Below are 23,444 nucleotides of genomic sequence, written 5' to 3' on the forward strand. Positions count from 1 at the left end.
GGAATCCTACCTTATTATATGTCCAACAGGCACATATAAAAACGCAAAGCCACCCATTTTAAACCCCCTTTTATGTCTGGATTCCAATATTTTATCTCCAAAACACATAACTGAAGTAAAAGATGAATAAAATTATGTAAACCAAAAATACATTTAAGTGTATGAAAGTATTTATCAGATAACTAAATATTCAATTTTGAAGTCATCCAGCCATTGGTCTAGGGGATCAAAGGCAGAATAACCTTGGCAGAAGATGATTAAAGGAAAATGATTGTCATCATGTGTGTGACCTGTGCAAGCCACTTCACATTTTCTCTTCTATAAAATGGGGATAATCATGAGAAATGCTCAGCCTAGTGTGAAAGAGGATAGTAATTAAACTAAATAGTAATAACATTTTCTAATACTTAATAAATCCAAACAAGGAGCAGGCAGCATTGTTGAACACAGTGAAGATAGAGTAGGTACAATGGAGAAAACGATGATGAAAATGATCAGGTACAGAATGACTTTAGGGGGGCAGAGTCAAGATGGCAATGTGGGAAGACACAGAGTTCGAGTCTTCTCACAACTAGGGCACCTGCCAGACACTGGTGGGGGACCCTGACAGCCAAGGAGACGGGAAGAACACCCAAGTGAACCAATAGGACGTGAGGGGACTGAGGGGGGAGGAGAAGTGGAGGCCGGACAGTACCAGCACCTGTGAGGGGTGGCTGAGGAGGGGAGGGGTTCCCACGCCAGGAGGGACCCTAGGGGGCTCAGATTGGGGGCAGCACACCCAGTGTTTCCCCTGCCCAATCAGCTGGGGGAAATCTGCCCAGCTCTCAGGGTGTCCTACTCCCTCAAAGGTCCCCTCCAGGCCAGGTTGGTCCTTGGGGCATAGGAGAAAGGCTGGGAAGATCAGGAGAGGCAGGTGGGAGGGCCCCTCCAGGATGGGAGGAGCAGAAAGGAGGAGGGTGTTTGCCCCACCCACTTGGTCTCAGGGAGCCTGCTGAGCTCCCAGGTGGGGTACCCCGCCCTCTGAGACCAGAGTTGGGAGGCATGCCTGGTCCTCTTCTGTTCTGTTGAGCCTAAGCCCCACCCCCACACCCCCCAGGTACTTTTCCAGCCCTGTGGGTCCTAAGCATAGGCTCTGCCCAAACCTCAGCTCTGCTTGGGCCCCTCCCTCCAGAGCCAAGGCATTTTCCACCTTTTTTTTTTCTCCTCCTCTTTTTTACTACTGTGGTTTTGTTTTACCTTCCAGTTGTTTCATCTATATTTTTATTTTTATATTTTTTCTAACATATCTGTTAGTTTCCTAGTCTAATTTTATATTTTACTTTGTTATTGTTCTCTTTTTGTTTTTTGCTGCCCTGTGTGGCTTGTGAGATCTTGGTTCATGAGCCACAGGTTGGGCTGAAGCTCCTGCACTGGGAGCTGAGTCCAAACCACTGGACTAACAGAGAACCTCACACCCCAGGGAATATTCATCAGAGTGAGGTCTCCCAGAGGTCCTCATCTCAGCACCAAGACCCAACTCTATCCAACAGCCCACAAACTCCAGTGTTGGAAGCCTCAGGCCAAACAACCAGTAGGAAAGGAACACAATTCCACCCATTAAAAAGAAAAAATGAGACGGCAAAATAATATATCACAAATGAAGGAGCAAGGTCAAAACCAAAAGACCAAATAAATGAAGAGGAAATAGGAAATCTACCTGAAAAAGAATTCAGAGTAATAATACTAAAGATGATCCAGAATCTTGGAAACAGAATGGAGGCACAGATTGAGAAAATACAAGAAATGTTTAAAAAGGATCTAGAAGAATTAAAGAACAAACAAACAGAGATGAACAACAAAATAACTGAAGTGAAAAATACACTAGAAGGAATCAATAAGAGAATAACTGAGGCAGAAGAACGAATAAGTGAGCTGGAAGACAAAATGGTGGAAATAACTGCCAAGGAGCAGAATAAAGAAAAAACAATAATGAAAAGAATTGAAGACAATCTCAGAGGCCTCTGGGACAACACTAAACACACCAACATTTGAATGATAGGGGTCCCAGAACAAGAAGAGAAAAAGAAAGGGACTGAGAAAATATTTGAAGAGATTATGGTGGAAAATGTCCTTAACATGGGAAAGGAAATAGTCACCCAAGTTCAGGAAGCACAGAGAGTCACATACAGGATAAACCCTAGGAGAAACACACCTAGACACATATTAATCAAAGTAACAAAAATTAAATTCAAAGATAAAATATTAAAAGCAGCAAGGGATGGGTTTCCCTGGTGGTGCAGCGGTTGAAAGTCCGCCTGCCGATGCAGGGGACATGGGTTTGTGCCCCGGTCCGGAAAGATCCCACATGCCGTGGAACAGCTAGGCCCATGAGCCATGGCCACTGAGCCTCAGTGTCTGGAGCCTGTGCTCCACAACGTGAGAGGCCACAACAGTGAGAGGCCCGTGTACCAGAAAAAGAAAAGAAAAAAAAAGCAGCAAGGGAAAAAGAAAAAGTAACATACAAAGGAATCCCTATAAGTTTATCAGCTGATTTTTCAGCACAAACTCTGCAGACCAGAAGCTAGTGGCAGGATATACTTAAAGTGATGAAACAGAAAAACCTACAACCAAGATTACGCTACCAGGCAAGGATCTCATTCAGATTCAATGGAGAAATCAAAAGCTTTTCAGACAAGCAAAAGCTAAGAGAATTCAGCACCACCAAACCAGCTTTAAAACAAATGCTAAAGGAACTTCTCTAAGTGGCAAACACAAGAGGAGAAAAAGACCCACAAAAACAAACCCAAAACAATTAAGAAAATGGTCATAAGGACATACATATCGATAATAACCTTGAATGTAAATGGTTTAAATGCCCCAAGCATTGCAGACTGGCTGAATGAATACAAAAACAAGACCCATATATATGCTGTCTACAAGAGACCCACTTCAGACCTAGGGACACATAAAGACTGAACGTGAAGGGACAGAAAAAGATATTCCATGCAAATGGAAATCAAAAGAAAGCTAGAGTAGCAATACTCGTATCAGATAAAATAGACTTTAAAATAAAGACTGTTACAAGACATAAGGAAAGATAGTACATAATAATCAAGGGATCAATCCAAGAAGATATAACAATTATAAATGTTTATGCACCCAACACAGGAGCACCTCAATCCATAAGGCAAATGCAAACAACTATGAAAGGGGAAATTGACAGTGATGCAATGCTAGTAGGGAACTTTAACACCCCGCTTACACCAATGGACAGATCATCCAAACAGAAAATAAATAAGGAAACACAAGCTTTAAATGACATGATAGACCAGATAGATTTAATTGATATTTATAGAACATTCTACCCGAAAGTGGCAGAATACACATGCTTCTCAAGTGCACACAGAACATTCTCCAGGATAGATCAGAGCTTGGGTCACAAATCAAGCCTCAGAAAATTTAAGAAAACAGATCGTACCAAGCCTCTTTTCTGACCACAAAGCTATGAGATTAGAAATCAATTACAGGAAAAAAAACTGTAAAAATCACAAATGCATGGAAACTAAACAGTGTGTTACTAAATAACTAAGAGATCACTGAAGAAATCAAAGAAGAAATAAAAAAATACATAAAAACAAATGACAATGAAAACACAATGACCCAAAACCAATGGGACGCAGCAAAAGGAGTTCTAAGAGGGAAATTCATAGCAATTCAAACTCACCTCAATAAACAAGAAAAATCTCAAATAAACAATCTAACCCTACACCTAATGCAACTAGAGAAAGAAAAACAAACAAAACCCAAAGTCAGTAGAAGGAAAGAAATCATAAAGATCAGAGCAGAAATAAATGAAATAGAAACAAAGGAAACAATAGCAAAGATCAATAAAACTAAAAGCCAGTTCTTTGAGAAGATAAACAAAATTGATAAACCGTTAGCCAGACTCATCAAGAAAAAAAGGGAGAGGGTGAAAATCAATAAAATTAGAAATGAAAAAGGAGAAATTGCAACTGACACCACAGAAATACAAAGGATTATAAGAGACTATTCCAAACAACTATATGTCAATAAAATGGGCAACCACAAAGAGATGGACAAATTCTTGGAAAGATACAATTTTCTAAGACTGAACCAGGAAGAAATAGAAAATATAAACAGACCTATCACAAGTAATGAAATTGAAACTGTAATTTAAAATATTCCAACAAACAAAAGACCAGATGGCTTCACAGGTGAATTCTATCAAACATTTAGAGAAGAGCTAACACCCATTTTTCTCAATCTCTTCCAAGAAATTGCAGAGGAAGGAACACTCCCAAATTCATTCTATGAAGCCACCATCACCCTGATACCAAAACTAGAAAAAGATATCACAAAAAAAGAAAATTATAGACCAATATCACTGATGAACATAGATGCAAATATCCTGAACAAAATACTAGCAAACAGAATTCATCAACATATTTAAAGGATCAAACATTTTAAAGGATCAAAATCCCATGACCAAGTGGGGTTTATCCCAGGGATGCAAGGATTCTTCAATATATGCAAATCCATCAATATGATACAGCATATTAACAAACTGAAGAATAAAAACCATATGATCATTTCAATAGATGCCGAAAAAGCTTTTGACAAAATCAACACCCATTTATGATAAAAACTCTCCAGAAAATGGGCAAAGAGGGAACCTACCTCAACATAATAAAGGCCATATATGAGAAACACACAGCAAACACATACTCAATGGTGAAAAACTAAGATCAGGAACAAGACAAGGATGTCCACTCTCGCCACTCTTATTCAATATAGTTTTGGAAGTCCTGGCCAAGGCAATCAGAGAAGAAAAAGAAATAATAGGAAAACAAATTGGAAAAGAAAAGGTAAAACTGTCACCTTTTGCAGTTGACATGATACTATACATAGAGAATCCTAAAGATGTCACCAGAAAACTACTAGAACTAATCAATGAATTTGGTAAGGTTGCAGGATACAAAATTAATGCACAGAAATCTCTGACATTCCTCTACACTAACAAGAAAAAAATCAGAAAGAGAAATTAAGGAAACAACCCCCTTTACCATTGCAACAAAAAGAAGAAAATACCTAGGAATAAACCTACCTAAGGAGGTGAAAGATTTATACTAAGAAAACTGTAAAACACTGATGAGAGAAATCAAAGATGACATACACAGATAGAGAAATATACTGTGTTCTTGGATTGAAAGAATCAATATTGTGAAAATGACTATATGACTATATGACTAAATGACAAAGCAATCTACAGAATCAATGCAACCCCTATCAAACTACCAATGGCATTCTTCACAGAATTAGAATAAAAAATTTTACAATTCGTATGGAAACAGAAGACTCCAAATTGCCAAAGCAATCTTGTGAAAGAAAAATGGAGCTGGAGGAATCAGGCTCCCTGACTTCAAACTACACTACAAAGCTACAGTAATCAAGACAGTATGGTACTGGCACAAAACCAGAAATATAGATCAATGGAAAAGGATAGAAAGCCCAGAGATAAACCCACACACCTATGGTCACCTAATTTACGACAAAGGAGGCAAGAACATACAGTGGAGAAAAGACAGCCTCTTCAATACGTGGTGCTGGGAAAACTGGACAGCTACATGTAAAACAATGAAAGTAGAACACTCCCTAACAACATACACAAAAATAAACTCCAAATGGATTAAAGACCTAAATGTAAGACCAGACACTATAAAACTCTTAGAGGAAAACATAGGGAAAACACTCTTTGACATAGACAACAGCAAGATCTTTTTTGACCCACCTCCTAAAGTAATGGAAATAAAAACAAAAATAGGGCTTCCCTGGTGGCACAGTGGTTGAGAGTCCGTCTGCTCCTGCAGGGGACATGGGTTCATGCCCTGGTCCGGGAAGATCCCACATGCCACGGAGCGGCTGGGCCCATGAGCCATGGCCACTGGGCCTGCACGTCCGGAGCCTGTGCTCCGCAACGGGAGAGGCCACAACAGTGAGAGGCCCGTGTACCCCAAAAATCAAACAAACAAAAATAAACAAATGGGACCTAATTAAACTTCAAAGCTTTTTCACAGCAAAGGATGCCATAAACAACATGAAAAGACAACCCTCAAAATGGAGAAAATATTTGCAAATGAAACAACGGACAAAGGATTAATCTCCAAAATATACAAATAGCTCATGGACCTCAATATCAAAAAACCAAACAATTCAATTTTAAAATAGGCAGGGCTTTCCTGGTGCCAGAGTGGTTGAGAATCCACCTGCAAATGCAGTGGACATTGGTTCAAACCCTGGTCCAGGAAGACCCCCCCATGCTGTGGAACAGCTAAGCCCACGCACCACAACTACTGAGCCTGAGCTCTAGAGCCCATGAACCACAACTACTGAATACTTGCACCACAACTACTGAAGCCCACGTTCCTAGAGCTCATGCTCCACAACAAGAGAAGCCCGTGTAATGAGAAGCCCGCACATCACAATGAAGGGTAGCCCCCTCTCACCACAACCAGAGAAAAGCCTGCGTGCAGCAACGAAGACTCAACACAGCCAAAAATAAGTAGAATAAATTAAACAAAAAAATCAGCAGAAGTCCTAAATAGACACTTCACCAAAGAAGATGTATCGATGGCCAAGAGGCACATGAAAAGATGCTCAACATCAATAATTATTCGAGAAATGAATGAGGTATCACCTCACACCTGTCAGAATGGCCATCATCAAAAAATCTAGAAACAATAAATGCTGGCAAGTGTGTGGTGAAAGGGGAACCCTCATGCACTGTTGGTGGGAATGTAAATTGATACAACCACTATGGAGAACAGTATGGAGGTTCCTTAAAAAACTAAAAAACTGAGCTTCCCTGGTGGCGCAGTGGTTGAGAGTCCGCCTGCCAATGCAGGGGACACGGGTTCATGCTCCGGTCCGGGAAGATCCCACATGCCGTGGAGCGGCTGGGCCGCTCCATGAACCATGGCCGCTGAGCCTGCGCGTCCGGAGCCTGTGTTCCGCAACGGGAGAGGCCACAACAGTGAGAGGAACCGCGTACTGGAAAAAAAAAAAAAAAACTAAAACCATACGACCCAGAAATCCCACTACTGGGCATATACCCTGAGAAAACCATAATTCAAAAGGACACATGTACTCCAATGTTCATTGCGGCTCTATTTACGATAGTCAGGACATGGAAGCAACCTAAGTGTCCATGGACAGGTGAATAGATAAAGAAGATCTGGCACATATATACAATGGAATATTATTCAGCCATAAAAAGAAACGAAATTGAGCTATTTGTAGTGAGGTGGATGGACCTAGAGTCTGTCATACAGAGTGAAGTAAGTCAGAAAGAGAAAAACAAATACCATATGCTAACACATATGTATGGAAACTAAAAAATAAAAAATGGTACTGATGAACCTAGTGGCAGGGCAGGAATAAAGACGTAGACATAGAGAAATGACTTGAGGGCACGGGCAGGGAGGGGAAAGCCATGGCGAAGTGAGAGTAGCAGCGATATAGATACACTACCAAATGTAAAATAAATACCTAGTGGGAAGCAACAGCACAGCACAAGGAGATCAGCTCAGTGCTTTGCAATGACCTAGAGAGGTGGGATAGGGAGGGTGGGAGGGAGGCTTAAGAGGGAGAGGATATAGGGATATATGTATGAATATAGCTGATTCACTTTGTTGTACAACAGAAACTAACACAGTATCGTGAAATAATTATACTCCAGCAAAGTTCTTTAAAAAAAAAAAAGAATAACTTTAAATGGTGATTTTCTTCACTGTTATATATAAAATTAAACTTTAGTGTGTAAACCAATACTTTAACATATGTTTTTAATTTTTTAGAAATATCCACTTGATTCTTTTTAATACGTAGAATGGGGAATTTAAAGAAGTAGGAGGAGCAAGGGAACGAGAAAAGAAAGAAAAAAAATCATCTACTAATTTGAGCTTTTCTAAAAACAAAAGGATATATATAACTCCTGATTTAAAGACCCTGAAACTATATTCCCCTATCAGAACTTCAACCATCTCTTCCCACTCAGGAGAATCTCCATAAGCCCTAAGAATTATTGCCTTTGGTGGGTGGTGGTGGTGAGATGAATTGGGAGATTGGGATTGACATATATACACTAATATGTACAAAATAGATAAGTAATAAGAACCTGCTGTATAAAAAATTAAATTAAATTTAAAAAAAAGAATTATTGCCTTTAAAATAGACTGTGCACTTCCTTAGGTAGGAACTGTGTTTCGAACGTTGTTGTATTTCTAGCACATAGTACAATGCCTGGCACATAGTGGATACCAATAATAGTGTAATAATTCATTTATTAATTCAACCAACATTTATTAAGCATTTACTATTTGACAGTCACATTTTAGAATATCAATGTTGACTAAATTTCTAACTATGTTTGAGTGGCAACATCGACATTCATTACTGTCCCAAGTGTGTTTAACAGCTATCTCTTGATACTCTGCATAGATGAACCACTTACGGACCTTACTGCACCACAGGCTGAACATAAACTGCCCTTGGTAATTACTCTGTGTTCAAGAAATCCTATTATTGCTATTGTTGTAAACATCTGCTATTCTTTCCATTCCTCCCACCCTCAAATCTAGGTGCTGGTTCATACATTCAGGTGGTAATTATCTTAAAAACTGAGATGAATCAGTCTGAAAGGTGGGGAATATTTTCACTCTGCTTCTCTATATTTTAAATATCGCTCCTTAAAAAACACTGACAATTTTTTCTCTATGGGTTGAAGTTCAGCTTAGTGCATAAATCATTGACCAATTTTCAATCTGTTTTTGCCTTTCAACTCCAACTCTGCTATCTCTTTTGATACTGGAATGGGTCTCCTGATGACCTAAAATAAACAGACTGCCAGATATTTCTCCAGCAAATATGGGTTTATTCAGGATCAGCAGAGAATTGCAATTCAGGGTCTATAACCATGGCAAGTCACATGTAAGTCCCCACAAGGCAAGGGAAGATGAACACTTTTATAAAGGGAGGAAAAAAGCTGGAAGGGCTAGAGTAAACAAAGAGTCCATGGCTCTTCACTGGCTGAGTCCTTGCCAGGAAACAAGAGGAGTCTTTCTTCTTCCTGTTAGGCTCTTCTATTGTTGCGGGGCATGAGAGCTCCCCCTTCTGATCTCCTGACTCTATTTAATTGAGGTTTCTGTTTATTAATTTTTTACTTTTCCCCCTTTTGGTTTTCTCTGAATGCATCACTGATCAAGAGTCAGGTTTTCCAGGTTCATGGCTTTTTGTCCCTCAATGCCAGGAAGCATCTTTCCTGGCTGTAGTGTCCCATGTCAGAGGAAAAGTGCACAGATTGGAAATTTATTGAAGTAACATTTGAGTAACAAAGAAAAGTAGGAGGGAGAACTCTCAAGCACTTTTTATCTAAAGCCCATATGTTATCAAGATATTAGACATTGGAGATCAACTGAAGCATCATGTCATCATCAAAGATGTGGTGAGAAACTTCCTACAGGTCTGGTCTGGATATCTTGGGAAAGCTATCTCATCAGATGTTGTCTGCTTCAATTCCAGGAAATCCTTACTTTTATGTCACCAAATGATGTGTAGTTCCAGCCAGTGTTTGTGCTTTGTTTCGATGTGTCATGTGAATCCAAGAGCACATTCCTTGGAGTTTGGCAACACAGGGGCCTCTGATAAGGGCCCCTACAGCAAGGTTAAAGAAATTTCTTTTGGAGGTGTCTTTTTAAATAGACAAAAATCTCCAGGTTGCAAGGTGTGATGTTTAATATCTTTGTCTCCTGAGAGCACACTGTGAAAAGATTGTTCTGTCAAAAGATGGTTATTTTTAATAGAAGCAATTAGGCCTTTGCAATATTACAGTATCTCTCCTTTCATCAGTTGTGGGTCAAAAGAAAGCAGGGGCCAAGTGCTTTTGGCCTCCTGTGACTATCTTGAAGTCTTAAAGTTTATAAGTTTCAAAAGGGGTGGATTTGAGGTTTAGAAGGACCAATAACAATGCTTTTGGCCAAGGTATTTGGAGAGTTTCTACAAAGTTTGCCAATTGAGTCTTAATAATGTCATTAGTGTATTCAACTAAACCAGAGGATTGAGAGTGGTAAGCACAGCAAAAGTGTTGCAAAACTGGCCAAACATTGCAGACTTCTTGAAGCACCTAGCCAGCAAAGTGGGTTCCTCAGTTACCATGAAGTTCGAAAGGAGTGTCTCAGGTAAGGATATCTTTTCCAGAAGCACTTTAACCATAGGAGAGGAATTAGTCTGTCTGCAAGGGAAGACTTTAGTCCAGTGTGGAAAACATATAGACCACGGCTAAGACATATTTATATCCATTAAATGGAGGAAGTTGTCTGAAATCCATCTGACAGATTTTGAAAGGTCCATTAGGCGGTTTAAAATGTCCAGGAGCAGTACCAACAGGCTTCCTTGGGTTTTACTTTGGACAAGTGGGACAAGTGAGGGCATTTTGGGGGGCCTTGTTAATGTTTCCTCATCAATACTGATTAATGAATGCTATCATTTTGTTAGTAGACCAATGGTTTAATGTATGTATAGGGGTAAGAATTGGGAATTTTAGAGTCTCTGGCAGGACTGGGTTGTTATTTACTCTAAACCAGAGCTTTCTCTCTTTATTAAACCAATAAATGTTGAATTTCCAATCTTTTTATCCTTTTCTGATAAATTATTGGGTTTCTCTAGCCAGCTTTTCTAAGTTTTCATTTGGGGAAGCATCCCTTTAGACCATGACAGAGGTGTGGCTGCTGTTGGTCTCTTTAACGAAAGCATTCTTTGTAGAAATGTCAACAAGGTAATTTCCCTTAGTTTGCAGAGGGTCAAGTTTAGAATGCCCCAGAATTTTAATAATAGCTAAAGCGACAGTTAAAAGTATCACATCCAATAAATCTGAACATAGGACCATTTTTAATTTTATTTCCACTGGAAGTAAGAAAGGCATGTTGCTTCCACAACATTCTAAAATCATGAGCTAGTCCAAAAGCATATCTACTTAAAGTATAAATACTGGCACTTTTGTCCTTAGCTAAAGTAAAAGCCTATGTAATTCAGCCTGTTGGGCTGAAGTAGCCATAAGTAAATATGCTACATCAAAATATGTTACATCTAAAGGAGTTGCAATAGAATAGCCAGCACAATATTTGCCATTGTCACCTTGTAAATAAGAACTATCAGTGAACCATGAGAAGTCAGCATTACCCAGAGGAATTTCCTGTGGATCATTATGAGGAGTCAGGAGGTGACCTGTCAGACTTAAGCAGTTGTGAGGGAGTTAGTCTATGATGGAGATAATGAGAGTAGCAGGGTTAAGATTATTACAACATAAAAGAGTTACATAAGAAGCAGTTAACAAAACCCTTTATAGACAGCTGGGTGAGAAATATTGAGTGTGATGAGAATTCAGGAAATTTTCTACAGCATGAGGTACAAAAATGGCTAACGGTAGTTCTACAGCGATTTTCTCAGTGGTCTTAACTAAAAGGGAAGTGGCCATAATGGCCCTAAGGCAAGGGTCCAGTTGCTGGCTATAATATCCTATAGGTCAATGGTGTTCCCTGTATTGTTGGGTGAGTACACCAAGGGCATTTCCTTCCTTTTCATATATAAAAAACAAAAAGGAAATCTAATGATTGGGATACGCAAGGGCAGGTGGGTTCACTGCATTCTCCATTAAGGCCTTAAATGTTATATCATCCAGTTCTTCCCATAAAATTGGGTTGGGGTTGTCATTGTTTAGTAAAACATACTAAGGTCTGGATATAAGAGAAACATTTGGCACCCAATTTCAGCAACAACAAAACCAAGTAGCCTGAGAAAACCTCATAGTTGGCACTTAGTTTTGGATTTTGGGAAATTTAGGACATCAGGAAGTTTATCTGGATCTAGGTGTAGCCCTTGTCCTGATATCAGAAGCCCTAAATATGGAACCTAGGTTAGGGTAAACTGCAATTTTTCTTTGGCAACCTTATGTCCCTTTAAGTCTAAAAGTTTTAGCAAATGGGTGCTGCCTTCCTGTGAGGAGGCTTGAGAAGGAGAGCATGGAAGCAAATCATTGACACATTGCAACAAACTAAAATCCCTAGGGAATTTTGTATCATCCAGATTAGCCTTCATGATTTGCTAGAAATAAGGACTCTCAGTAAAACCCTGAGACATTACTGTCCAGGTGAATTGTTGAAGGTAAAAATGTATTGTATTATATCTTCATCAACTAAAATACTAAAGAACGTACTGCATAAATCAATTACAGTAAAGAAATGGCTTCTGCTGGGAATGAATGTTAGTAACATATGAGGATTAGGGACAACAGTGTGTCCTGGGATAACAATGTCGTTCATTGCTTGGAGGTCCTGGACAAACCTCCACTCTTGGCTATTATGTTTATTCACCAGTAAATTAAGAATATTACATGAACTACTATAAGGGATAATAAGGTCTTGAGACTTGTAATATCTTATTATGAGCTTTATGCCTTGAAGGGCTTCTTTACTCATGGGGTATTGATTAATTCTGGGAAGAGGTTTTAAGAGATTTATTTGAATCTTGATGGGAGGTGCACTGTGAATTTTGCCAATATCAGTTGGAGATTTTGCCCATAAGGAAGATGGTAGAGGATTCAATAAGGATAAATGATCAGTGTTTTCAGAATCAGTTCTAGTACTGTCAGAGACAAAGCAAAGATGTCAAGGGTCATTTAATTCACCTGTTTGGTTATTTTGATAACTACCATCAAATTCTAGAATTATTTTCCCTCTTGGGGAGAAATTCTGGCATGATACTTCTCTAAGAAGTACCAGCCTAATAAATGGATGGGAAGTGGGGGCACTGAAAAGAAAAGGGTGTGTATCTCTTAAGGGCCAACACGAAAGGGAATATGATTAGAGACAGGAGCCTCCTGAGCTTCATTAGTGATCCTCACTACTTGAACTGTTTTAGTACTCCAATGCAGGGGCTGTTTTTACAGTTGTGGGGTTTGAGCACTGAAAGTGTAACTCCAGTCACACTCCAGCCCAATTAGGACTGGAAGAGATTCACACCCAATCTGGAGAAATGTTTGTCCAGGCTGATTAAGAGGGAGGATTGGAAAGAGCCCCTGTATTTTCTCGAAGCCCCATCATTGAAAATTGGGAAGATATTGGAAATGTTGGTAGAGAGTCGAAGGTGCCTAACGCATTTACATTTGTAGCAATCTCTTTCCCAATGTCCTGACTCTTTGAAATAATAGCAGAAACTAGGAGGGTTTTGGTTTTGTTTAGGAGCCTTCAATTGCTGGAGCTGAAGATTCAGAATTCTGGTGATCTCCATTTTAGGTGACTCATCTAGAGAGAGAGACAACTGGTTTGCCAGAGTAACTAAATCTGGAGTGGTTTTCCATTCCATCTTGTTCCTTTTTACCAGAAGGGTAAGGTCTTGGTTCAGCCCATTAATATATATAAAGTTAAAAGCTACCTGGGAGGAATCAACATCTGAAGGTAGAGCAGAATTTTACTTTAAACTGAAGTCAATTGTAACAGTCCTGAACAGATTCATCAGATTTTTGTTTATAGGCTTGAATTTTGTTCCAATCAACAGGCTTTGGAAAAGCCCTGGGAAGTGCTTGATGAAGTCTCCTAGCCATTGCCTGAGACTGATCATATAATCAATTAATGGGCTGCTTCCCCAGTTGTAATTCTAGAGACCCTTCAGGATTTTCCCAAGTTGTGATTTTCATCCAGTGCTGGACTGGCCTTCACTGACAAGCATACAAACAAGTTGATATAAATCAGAGAAACCAGGTTGATAGGTTTGAGTGACTGTGTTAAATTCCTTTGCAAATCTGTGGGGAATCTTTGGTTACTTTGGGGAAATCTTTGACTATGACTAGCAGTTCAGTTTAGCAGTTCAGTTTTAGTCCAGGGATTATAAGAAATTAAAGGTTTAACCTCTGGATTCTCAGAAGGCTTAATTTCAAAGGACCACGTTCTGATAAGTTCAGAGGAAAACTTCAGAGGAATGGGAAGCTTTCAGAAAAAAAGGGAAGTTCAGTGAGGTAATTAGTATGGGGGAACTGAACGTATAGTGGACTATATAGGTGGCATAGAAGGGAAGGAGGAAGATGGAACCAGAGGCAGATCCTGAGACAAAGAGCCCAAGAAGAAGAGCCTGATGCTTTGGGAGCTATTTTATCTTTCTTTGGTTGTTTGTTTACCTCAATGAATCTTAAAATCTTATTTTGCAGAGAGGCAATTTTAAACTCCTGATAACGTTGGGAAGCCTCAAAATACCTATCAGAATAGGCATTTTCGTCAGTTCTGGAAATTTTGGTTTTAAGAAAACTAATAATCCAATTCAGTTTTAATAAAATTAAATTAAATTTGGGGATTACAAATGTTCCCCATAATGGCCATTGATATTCTAAATAGCCTTTGGTCAGGTGGGTCCATTTAGTTAGAAATGAGCGTAAGAAAGGACCATGATTTTTAAACATAAAATCAGCCAAAGCTCCTGGAGTGGGTGGTGCCCTCAAAATATTTAGATAACTGGAATCCCATTTCTCAGAGGTTTTTTTCTCTAGAGTAAGAGAATAGTTTTCAAATAGCTTAAACAGCTTACAGCTCAAACAGCTCAATTTAAACAGCTTGCAACTCAAACAGCCTACAGTTCTAAGAAATACTTTGGTCCCAGAGGAGCCAGGCCAAAGCCTTTTCAGCCAGTTCCCATAGAACAGGCCCTATTCTGGAGGCTAAAAAGCCATCACAGTTTCAGTGAAGAGCCCCGTTCCAAAGGAATGGACCAAAGATGCTTCAGCCAGCTTCAGAGGAAACAGTCTGATCTCAAAATCAGACTGAAGTGCCACGTGACTACTCACATACAGATCCAGGCTTTAATTGGAAAGACAAAACCTTAAAATAAATCCCAACTAAAGCCTGGAGCACTTCAAACACAAAGAGAGCATAAGCTTGGATCCAGGAGAAAGATATACCTTCAAACTCCCAGGTTGGCAAAGAAAAGCAGTGAGCTCAATGGGCTCAGTGGTGGGTACCCCACATGCTTGCTCACCATCCCTGGAGCCATCTCTGGTTCCTGTACAGGCCACTAAAATGTTGCCATAAAACAAATAGATATTTCTCCAGCAAAGATGGGCTTACTCAGGGTCAGAAGAGAATTGCAATTTGGGATCTGCAACAATGGCATGCCACGTGCAAATCCCCACACAACAAGGGTAGAAGAACACTTTTATAGAGGGGAAAAGAAAGTTGGAAGGGCTGTAATAAACAAACAGTCCATGGCTTTTCATTGGCTGAGTCCTTGCCAGGAAAAAACAGGGGTCTTTCTTCCTCCTGCTGAGTCCTACTATTGCTATAGGGTGTGAGTGCTCTCCCCTCTGATCTCCTGACTCTATTTGAGGTTTCTGTTTACCAAATTTTGACACTCCATTACAAGCTGGTACAATATTAATATCTGTCAGTGGTCGGTGCTTGAGGGATTGTTCCTAGTGTGTTTTGTTTCTTACTGCTCCTGCAGTATTGAGCTGGGGTGCAGAACACTCAGTACAGCTTACTTCCACAGCAAGTTTTCAGGCAAGTTTCACTGCAACCCCAAACGGCTTCACAGCAGCACCAGCAAGCCTCAACCCACTGACTTTGGATCAGTTCTGGTTCTGACAACTCAGCAAGCCAGGGAACTCCTCCACTATCCAGTGAACAGTAAACACATCCTCTTTAACAAAGTCTGCATCTCAGCCTTGGAGAGAATCCCTCTCTTTCCAAGTTAGTTTCTTCTTTAGGTACTCTCCCTCAGGCCCAGGATATTCTGTGGAAACCTCTTTTATTCCCTCTTAGTTATAAGTAGATAGATGGAGAGATAGATGGATACATACATATATACATATAGAAATTTTTAATAATTTTCTATATTAAAGTTTTCCTGCTCAGATTACTGCATAGTTTCTGTTTCCTGATGGGATCCTGACTGAGACAGCATTTCATATATAGTAGTAGAAGAAGATTAACCTACTTTCTAAGGATTAAAAAACAAAACTTATCAATTTACCTCCATTAGAAGTAAAAATACATGAATGGTATAGAAAGTATACCATTGTCATTCTTTGAATGAATTATGACTTTATTTATCCATAAAAATTTTAAAAAGTAATAGAAATGATTTTCAAAGTTTTAGTTATTTAGTTATTTGTTCCATGATGTCAGTAGATCTTTCACAAACACATAAGTTCAAATAAAAGTGTCTGAGTCAGCTCTCTGTAAGGAAGCTCCTAGAAGACATGCACATTATGCAATTTTGTATGCACCATGCATATTTTATGTACTTTTCTCCTTTTACCTAAACATATTAAATAAAAATTTACTTTGTTAAATGTACCTATCATGTAACCATAAACATCAACTATTATACCACTTAAAGAGCTACCACTTCATGACTGAAGAACTTCAAAATGATCTGTTAATTACACTAAACCAGAGGGAACCACAAGAGTGCTTTAAAGAAAGCTTCAAATTTCTCAATGTAAGCAAAGCCACCAAGACATTTTTGTTTGGTATTCTACTGTGATAAAAGTTACATTAATATAAGAGGTTTCTCGGGCTTCTCTGATGGTGTAGTGGTTGAGAGTCCGCCTGCCGTTGCAGGGGACACGGGTTCGTGCCCTGGTGCGGGAAGATCCCACATGCCGCGGAGCGGCTGGGCCCGTGAGCCATGGCCGCTGAGCCTGCGCGTCCGGAGCCTGTGCTCCGCAACGGGAGAGGCCGCCACAGTGAGAGGCCCGCGTATCGCAAAAAAATAAATATGTACATATATAAGAGGTTTCTGCCATCCAACTCGCCTATAAATGAACGAGACTGAAAGAGTAGGCTTTTGAATCACTGAGTTGCTTGGGCTTTGGCAGATAAGTATCTAATGGTGTCAGTCTGAGTGCAATAGCCACTAATAATGTTACATAGTCATGTAGTTTAACATAGGATCCTATAATACCTTCAGATTTCTGTTCCTTTCTTCAACAAATGGTACCAGTTTCAAAGAAGGTGAAATGGACACTAACCCTGCCCTCAAGGAGCCAGGAAATGAGGAAAGTCTTCATATTATTTGAGTTCAGTCTTTAAGATAAGCATAGGCTTGTGGACAAGGAAAATGAAGAACCCTTGGAAAATTACTCCGAGAAATATAATAGGGAGAGACAGACAGATAAACTGACAACAAGTTGTGAGGTCCCTGGTGAGGTCCTCTACCCCCAAACTGTAACATAATTGTCATAAAAGCAGAAAAGAATAACCTACTAGAGTCATTTGGGATTGGGGAGAGCAAGGTAGGAGTAGTAGAAGCTTAAGGAAATGATGGATTCTAGGACATAAATAAGAGCAACATGGAAATTACAAAGATGAGAACCTGCCTGGGGAGAGACAGAGATGGTGCCAGAGAGGATTTCTTGATAAGAAGGACAAGGATTGATGGAGGGATAAAAGAAAAAAGCAGGCTCACATAGTGAGAGACAGTTGGAGTTAAGGAGGTTTTCATCAGGAAGAAAAGATCTTAAGAGTTGGAAATCTTAGAAATCAAGCAATGCTGAGTCATGACAAGGGCCAAGATGTTTTTACTTTGTGTTTCCATTGCTTCAGGGAGATGGGGAGAGGGGTAGGGTTGGCAGGGATTCAATCTGCCAGTCAACTATTCTATGTAACCTGACAGATCCTATATATGACCTCAATCCATCAATTGCCCATGGATTAGAGAAAGAAAAGGGGGTTGAGTTTAGAATTAGGCCAGAATAGCATAAATATGATTTAGAATATTTAATGTCAGTTTGAGAAAAAATATCCCATAAAAGAATTAAAATAAGATGTATATCTCTCTCTTCAGAAATTCTTTACTTCAAATGCAGGGTCTCTAGAACAAAGATTATACCTCTAATCAAAAACACCTGTGCTTTTGCAGTGCAGGTCCATTTGATATTCAACTTACTAAATTTGTCTCTAGTTGTTTTACAGATAAATATCTTTTTCTCCCCAGCTAGATCATATGCACACCAAAAAAAGCGGCCATATTGTCCTCTTCCTTCTGCCTGGGGCACCTACTCAGAATAACACTATATGGGGGACATTATGAAGCAGTGAAAAGAAAAAGGGCTCAGAAGTCAGAAAATTCTGAATTCAAACCTCTGCACTTTTACTTATTTGTCATGTGACCCTAGGAAAATTACTACTCCTTTTGAAACTTCAATTTCCTCATCCAGCTAAATGCTGATAATAATAATCATGCAATGGGTCCTGTGGACATTGAGTGAAATAAGCACCTAGCCCAATTCCAGGCACATGGTAAACACTTATAAATTGTTGTTACTACTGCTGCTACCACACACACAGACTGGGCTTAATAAAGATTTTTTTGAATGAATATAGTTCAACATAAGCACCAGCTTTTCAGTGTGATGAAATGGAAATCTCAGAGAAAAATCCAGATTACCTGGGATTATTTTTTTGCCTCAAAGTCCCAGAGTGTTTCTAAATGGAGTAGTAGAAATAAATTATACTTATGGCCAGTTCCATTGTGGAACAAGGCAGGACATATCTTCCAGACCACAGATCTGGAGATTCCTGCAGAGCAGCTTTCTGTCTCACAATGGGGTAGCTCAGCCAATTTCAGGACTAGGCTCTGAGCCAGCAATGCCATTTGAAGTAGACCAGGCGGGTGAGTTGTTCCCCACAGCAAGGGGTTCTCTTTCCTTCCCTCATCCCAGCAGTGCTCACTCTTCTGTCCAGCTTGTCTCACCATGTTTTCCAACCATCACTTAGCCTTGCTTCCCACCATTCTGAAATTATAAACTATTATCCTTAGAAAAGACACAAGCATCTTTTCTGACTCAAATGGATTATGTTCAATTAGACCTACATCAGTGCTGACTCTGTCCCACCTATGATTAAAAAAAAAAAAAGAGGAAAATAAAACAACCATCCTAATTTTCCAGAAATTAAATTACATATAATTATGGAAGAGTTTTGGTATTCTCAGCAGACAAGTTCAAATGAGAGCATTTGTTTAACTGTATTTAACCAAAAGATAAATAAGAGAAAGTAAAAGGAAGAGAGTTGTAGAGTATTTCCATGGTTACTATATTTTGAGCTGCTTCAGGGTAAAGTATTATAAAATAATCAGTACAGAGACTTTGTATTAAACTGATAACACCTGGGCTTGAAACTTAAAAATACCTAGGAAACAGAATAATTCTACAAATAAGATATCTGTGGATATATGTCTGGATTTATTGTTAAGAAACAGGTAGAAGAAAGGAAGTAAATATTCACTTGCCTACCACTTAATAATTTCTTTGCTACTATTACAAGTACTAGAAGAAGAGCAGATTAACCTGATTCCTAAGGATATTAAAGAAAAAAAAATGCATCAAAGTATATCCATTACAGAAAACAAATATAATTTTACAGAATGTGGAATCTCAAAAAAAAAGCAAGGGTCATAGCAAGTGTGGAAAGGGAAATGCCCTGTTGAGCTTCTTAGTATTTACAATTGTCTGGATAGCAACAAAATATGGCAATGTGAGTCTAGCACCAGAAATCCAATATTCCATCTAAAACAATATTTTTTATTTGAGATGGAAATGGCTCACTCTTGTTACAAGTGAAGAAATAAACATTTAATAACAGAAGAACATCATAATTTACCCTGATGGGAAGGTTTTCACTTCGGCAAAATTATATTTCAATTTCTTAACATCATTTACTTGTAATTCTTCTTGGTAATTACAAATGTACCTTGCTTTTATGCAACAGATGTGTTCTTTAAAAAAAATCTGAATAGCTTCAAAATTTATAAATTATATTATATTTATATAATTTATAAATTATATTGCAATGCCTCAAGAGGGTTTCCCAGTACTTAAAGAGATCTTTCTAGAATGAAAAATCCTTTTGTAGCATTTAAAAAAAAAAACACCCTAGGTCTATCATTTGTACAAATCTTGCAGTTTGGAAGTTTTTAAGGCAAGTTGCTTCTATCAGTACTGCCAATTAGTAGAACAATTTTAAATATTCAGATATAATTGTAGCTCTGAAGTATTCTCTGAAATAACTCTACTAAATGTATATATATATTATTTAAATATATATATAATGAAATGGGTGGGAAAGCAAAAATAATAAAAGGAATTTTTAAAAACCTGAAGAGGAAATGTGTACATGTATGCATGCAAACAAACAGTCTTACAGGGAACAGACAGGTTATATTCTCATTGTGAACAGTCTTACAGGGAACAGACAGGTTATATTCATTGTAGCACCTGAGACTCCATGTACCTTCCTTGACAGAGGGCTACAGAGTGGCTCAAGCTATCCAAGGAAGAATGTTGGGATGCACCTAGACAGAGCAGTCTAAAAAATATATAAAAATCATGAAAATTATTAGGCGATAAAAATGAATTCACTGTTTAGGCCTATATCAAATTGGTTTGAATCTTTTCAGTTGTTCATTCAAATCAGAAAAAATCAGAAAAACTCTTAAGTCAATCAAGACCAATTAGGCATTGGTCAACTTGAGTTGTACAACTGAACATGTTCTTTAAATAGAGTGGCCATATAATTTTTTATCCAAATCAGTATACCTTCAGTATGAAATGGCCTCTGAAATAATTGAAATTAAAGCACTTTTTAAATAGTTATTGATTGACTCAAAATTTGCTTTATTTTATTGGTAGACCTATAAAACATTTTATTCAAAAACTATTTTCAAAGACATGCTTTCTAAAAATTAAAAATAACATTTTTATGTATTAAGGTAATCTTTTTAAAACTTGTATAAATTATTTCAAAATGGCTTTAAAATTCTTAGCTCATCACCCACCACAAAGGTAAAAATTGGTGTGGAGGATTGGATAGTGAGAAAGCTGCTGGGGAGTCTTCCATTTCCCTTTCCTTCCTAAGTATTTGGGACTTCAAGAGAACCATTCAGAAAGCTTGCCTTGTGCTCCCTGGAGTTTGAGACAGTTCCTGACTCATACTGGAAAAAGATAAATAGTCAGAAGGGGCTATTATTACATATGGTAGCAGTAATGTGTAGGCATGTTGGGAAAGGACTATGCTTCCCAAGTTTAGAAGGTCAGAAAACATTTGTTTTCCATCAACAAAGGGAACCCACATATGAGTCATGTAGAAAAGGAGCCAAGGTAAGAGCAGGATCCTATAGTGGCAAAAGCATGAAAGGGTCCCACAGGAAAGAGCCTGCATTTGGACATCTGCCATGCACATGAAGCACAAATACGTAATTATTACCTCTAAACTTCACTCCCAGGACTCTCCATGAAGGGGGTTAGAACCAGCACCTAGAAAGAGGATAGGAGATGGAACAAGAAAAAAAGGTCTACCCTCCCCTCTTTTTACTGCAGCTTTTGAATCCTGAGTTGAGAGAACTGAAGAACTGAAGAATATGTTTAATTCAAAATCACTGAAGCTTTGCTAATAAACTTGACTGGACTATTTAATATTTGACAGTGACTAGAAAATCAATTGGATCCATCCAAGATTTCATTCAGCAGCTGGGAAGAACAATTCTTCACAGTGAATTTAAGGATTAAGGAAATGAGATAACAAAAACAATAATAAAAATAAAATTGTGTTTATCTTGTTCCATACTGAGTCATACTCATTGAATAAGCCAGTTACATATCTATGTTTATTGAGATATTTAAAACTTATTAAATGATAAGTTTTTTCCCCTAGATCTCTGTTTAAAATCACCATTTCTCAGATTGGGGCAATTGCATCCCTGGGAGATAGAGTGGTATGACAGCGTACAAGCAGAGGCATATGACTATGACTTTAAAATAAAGAAATTATCATTCTTATGCAGGGTAGAATAGATTAGAAAAGAAGCTCAGTGTATGCCAGAGCCAAGATGGTGATCAAAGAAAAAGTTGTGAACAAGATTAGAGAAACTATTCCATAAAGCACACCTAGCTAAGAATTTAACCAGTTCTTTGGAAGAAAATGTTTGGAAATTTAACATCAGAATCCTATGAGATATTATATTTTATGTTATATATCAATATGTCATTTAGGAAACTATTACCCAATGCTAATTCCTTAGTGTTTGTTCAGTCATTTTTACTTAATCTGTTTATAGTCTATATAAAGTTGCAAACTGAATAACTTTTTTGAATATTTTGATAAATAAACAAAATGATACTAAAGGCAAGATTTTAGTGTCTATTGTGGGCAAAGCAGACACCATGCAACTCCTACAAACAACTTCTAGAAATACACCAACTAAGAGAGCTAAATAGGAGCAGGGAGACCCTGGTCAAGATATTGGTATAAGTTTTGACTTTGTTTCATCCTTCTGCTTCAGACCTTTGACAATGAGAGACAAAATATCAAAACTTGAATACACAGTCCAGCTCCAAGCTTGATAAACATCTCTATAAACCAGAAACAGAACATAAAGTTGAAGCACAACAACCCTAGGCCTGTGAGAGCTAGGACTTGGAAGCAGCAAGTGGTGGCCAAGGGTTCATTGGTACCAGACAACAGGGTGACTGGAGACAAAACAGTTCTAAATGACATGAAGAGCCAGGGTCAAGGTAACCCTTGAAGCCAGCAGTTGGGGGGCTGTCTTCCTTTTCCCAAGGGAAGTTGGGAAAACTGCCTATGTTAAGATGTAAGAGAAGTTTATCAGATTACAACTGGCAGAAAACTAGAACAAAAAATTGTTAAATTTGTATAGAAACACAAAAGACCCCAAAGAAAGCCAAAGCAATCTTGAGAAAGAAAAAATGGAGCTGGAGGAATCAGGCTCCCTGACTTCAGACTATATTACAAAGCTACAGTAATCAAAACAGTATGGTCCTGACACAAAAACAGAAATATAGATCAATGGAACAGGATAGAAAGCCCAGAATTATACCCATGCACCTATGGTCAATTAATCTATGACAAAGGAAGCAAGAATATACAATGGAGAAAAGACAGGGTCTTCAATAAGTGGTGCTGGGAAAACTGGACAGCTACATGTAAAAGAATGAAATTAGAACATTCTCTAACACTACACACAAAAATAAACTCAAAATGAATTAAAGACCTAAATGGAAGACCAGATAGTATAAAACTCCTAGAGGAAAACTTAGGCAGAACACACTCTGACATAAATCACAGCTATATCTTTTTGGTTCTGTCTCCTAGTGTAATGTAAATAAAAACAAAATAAACAAATGGGACCTAATTAAGCTCAAGAGCTTTTGCACAGCAAAGGAAACCATAAACAAAATTAAAAGACAACCAACAGAACGGGAGAAAATATTTGCAAATGATGTGACTGACAAGGTATTAATTTCCAAAAATATACAAAAAGCTCATACATCTCAATATCAAAAAAACAAACAGCCCAATCAAAAAATAGGCAGAAGATCTAAACAGAAA

The sequence above is a fragment of the Delphinapterus leucas genome, chromosome 3, assembly GCF_059928025.1.
Source record: "Delphinapterus leucas isolate spDelLeu-1000000601 "Yukka" chromosome 3, BTC_Dleu_Yukka2, whole genome shotgun sequence".
Lineage (NCBI taxonomy): Eukaryota > Metazoa > Chordata > Mammalia > Artiodactyla > Monodontidae > Delphinapterus > Delphinapterus leucas.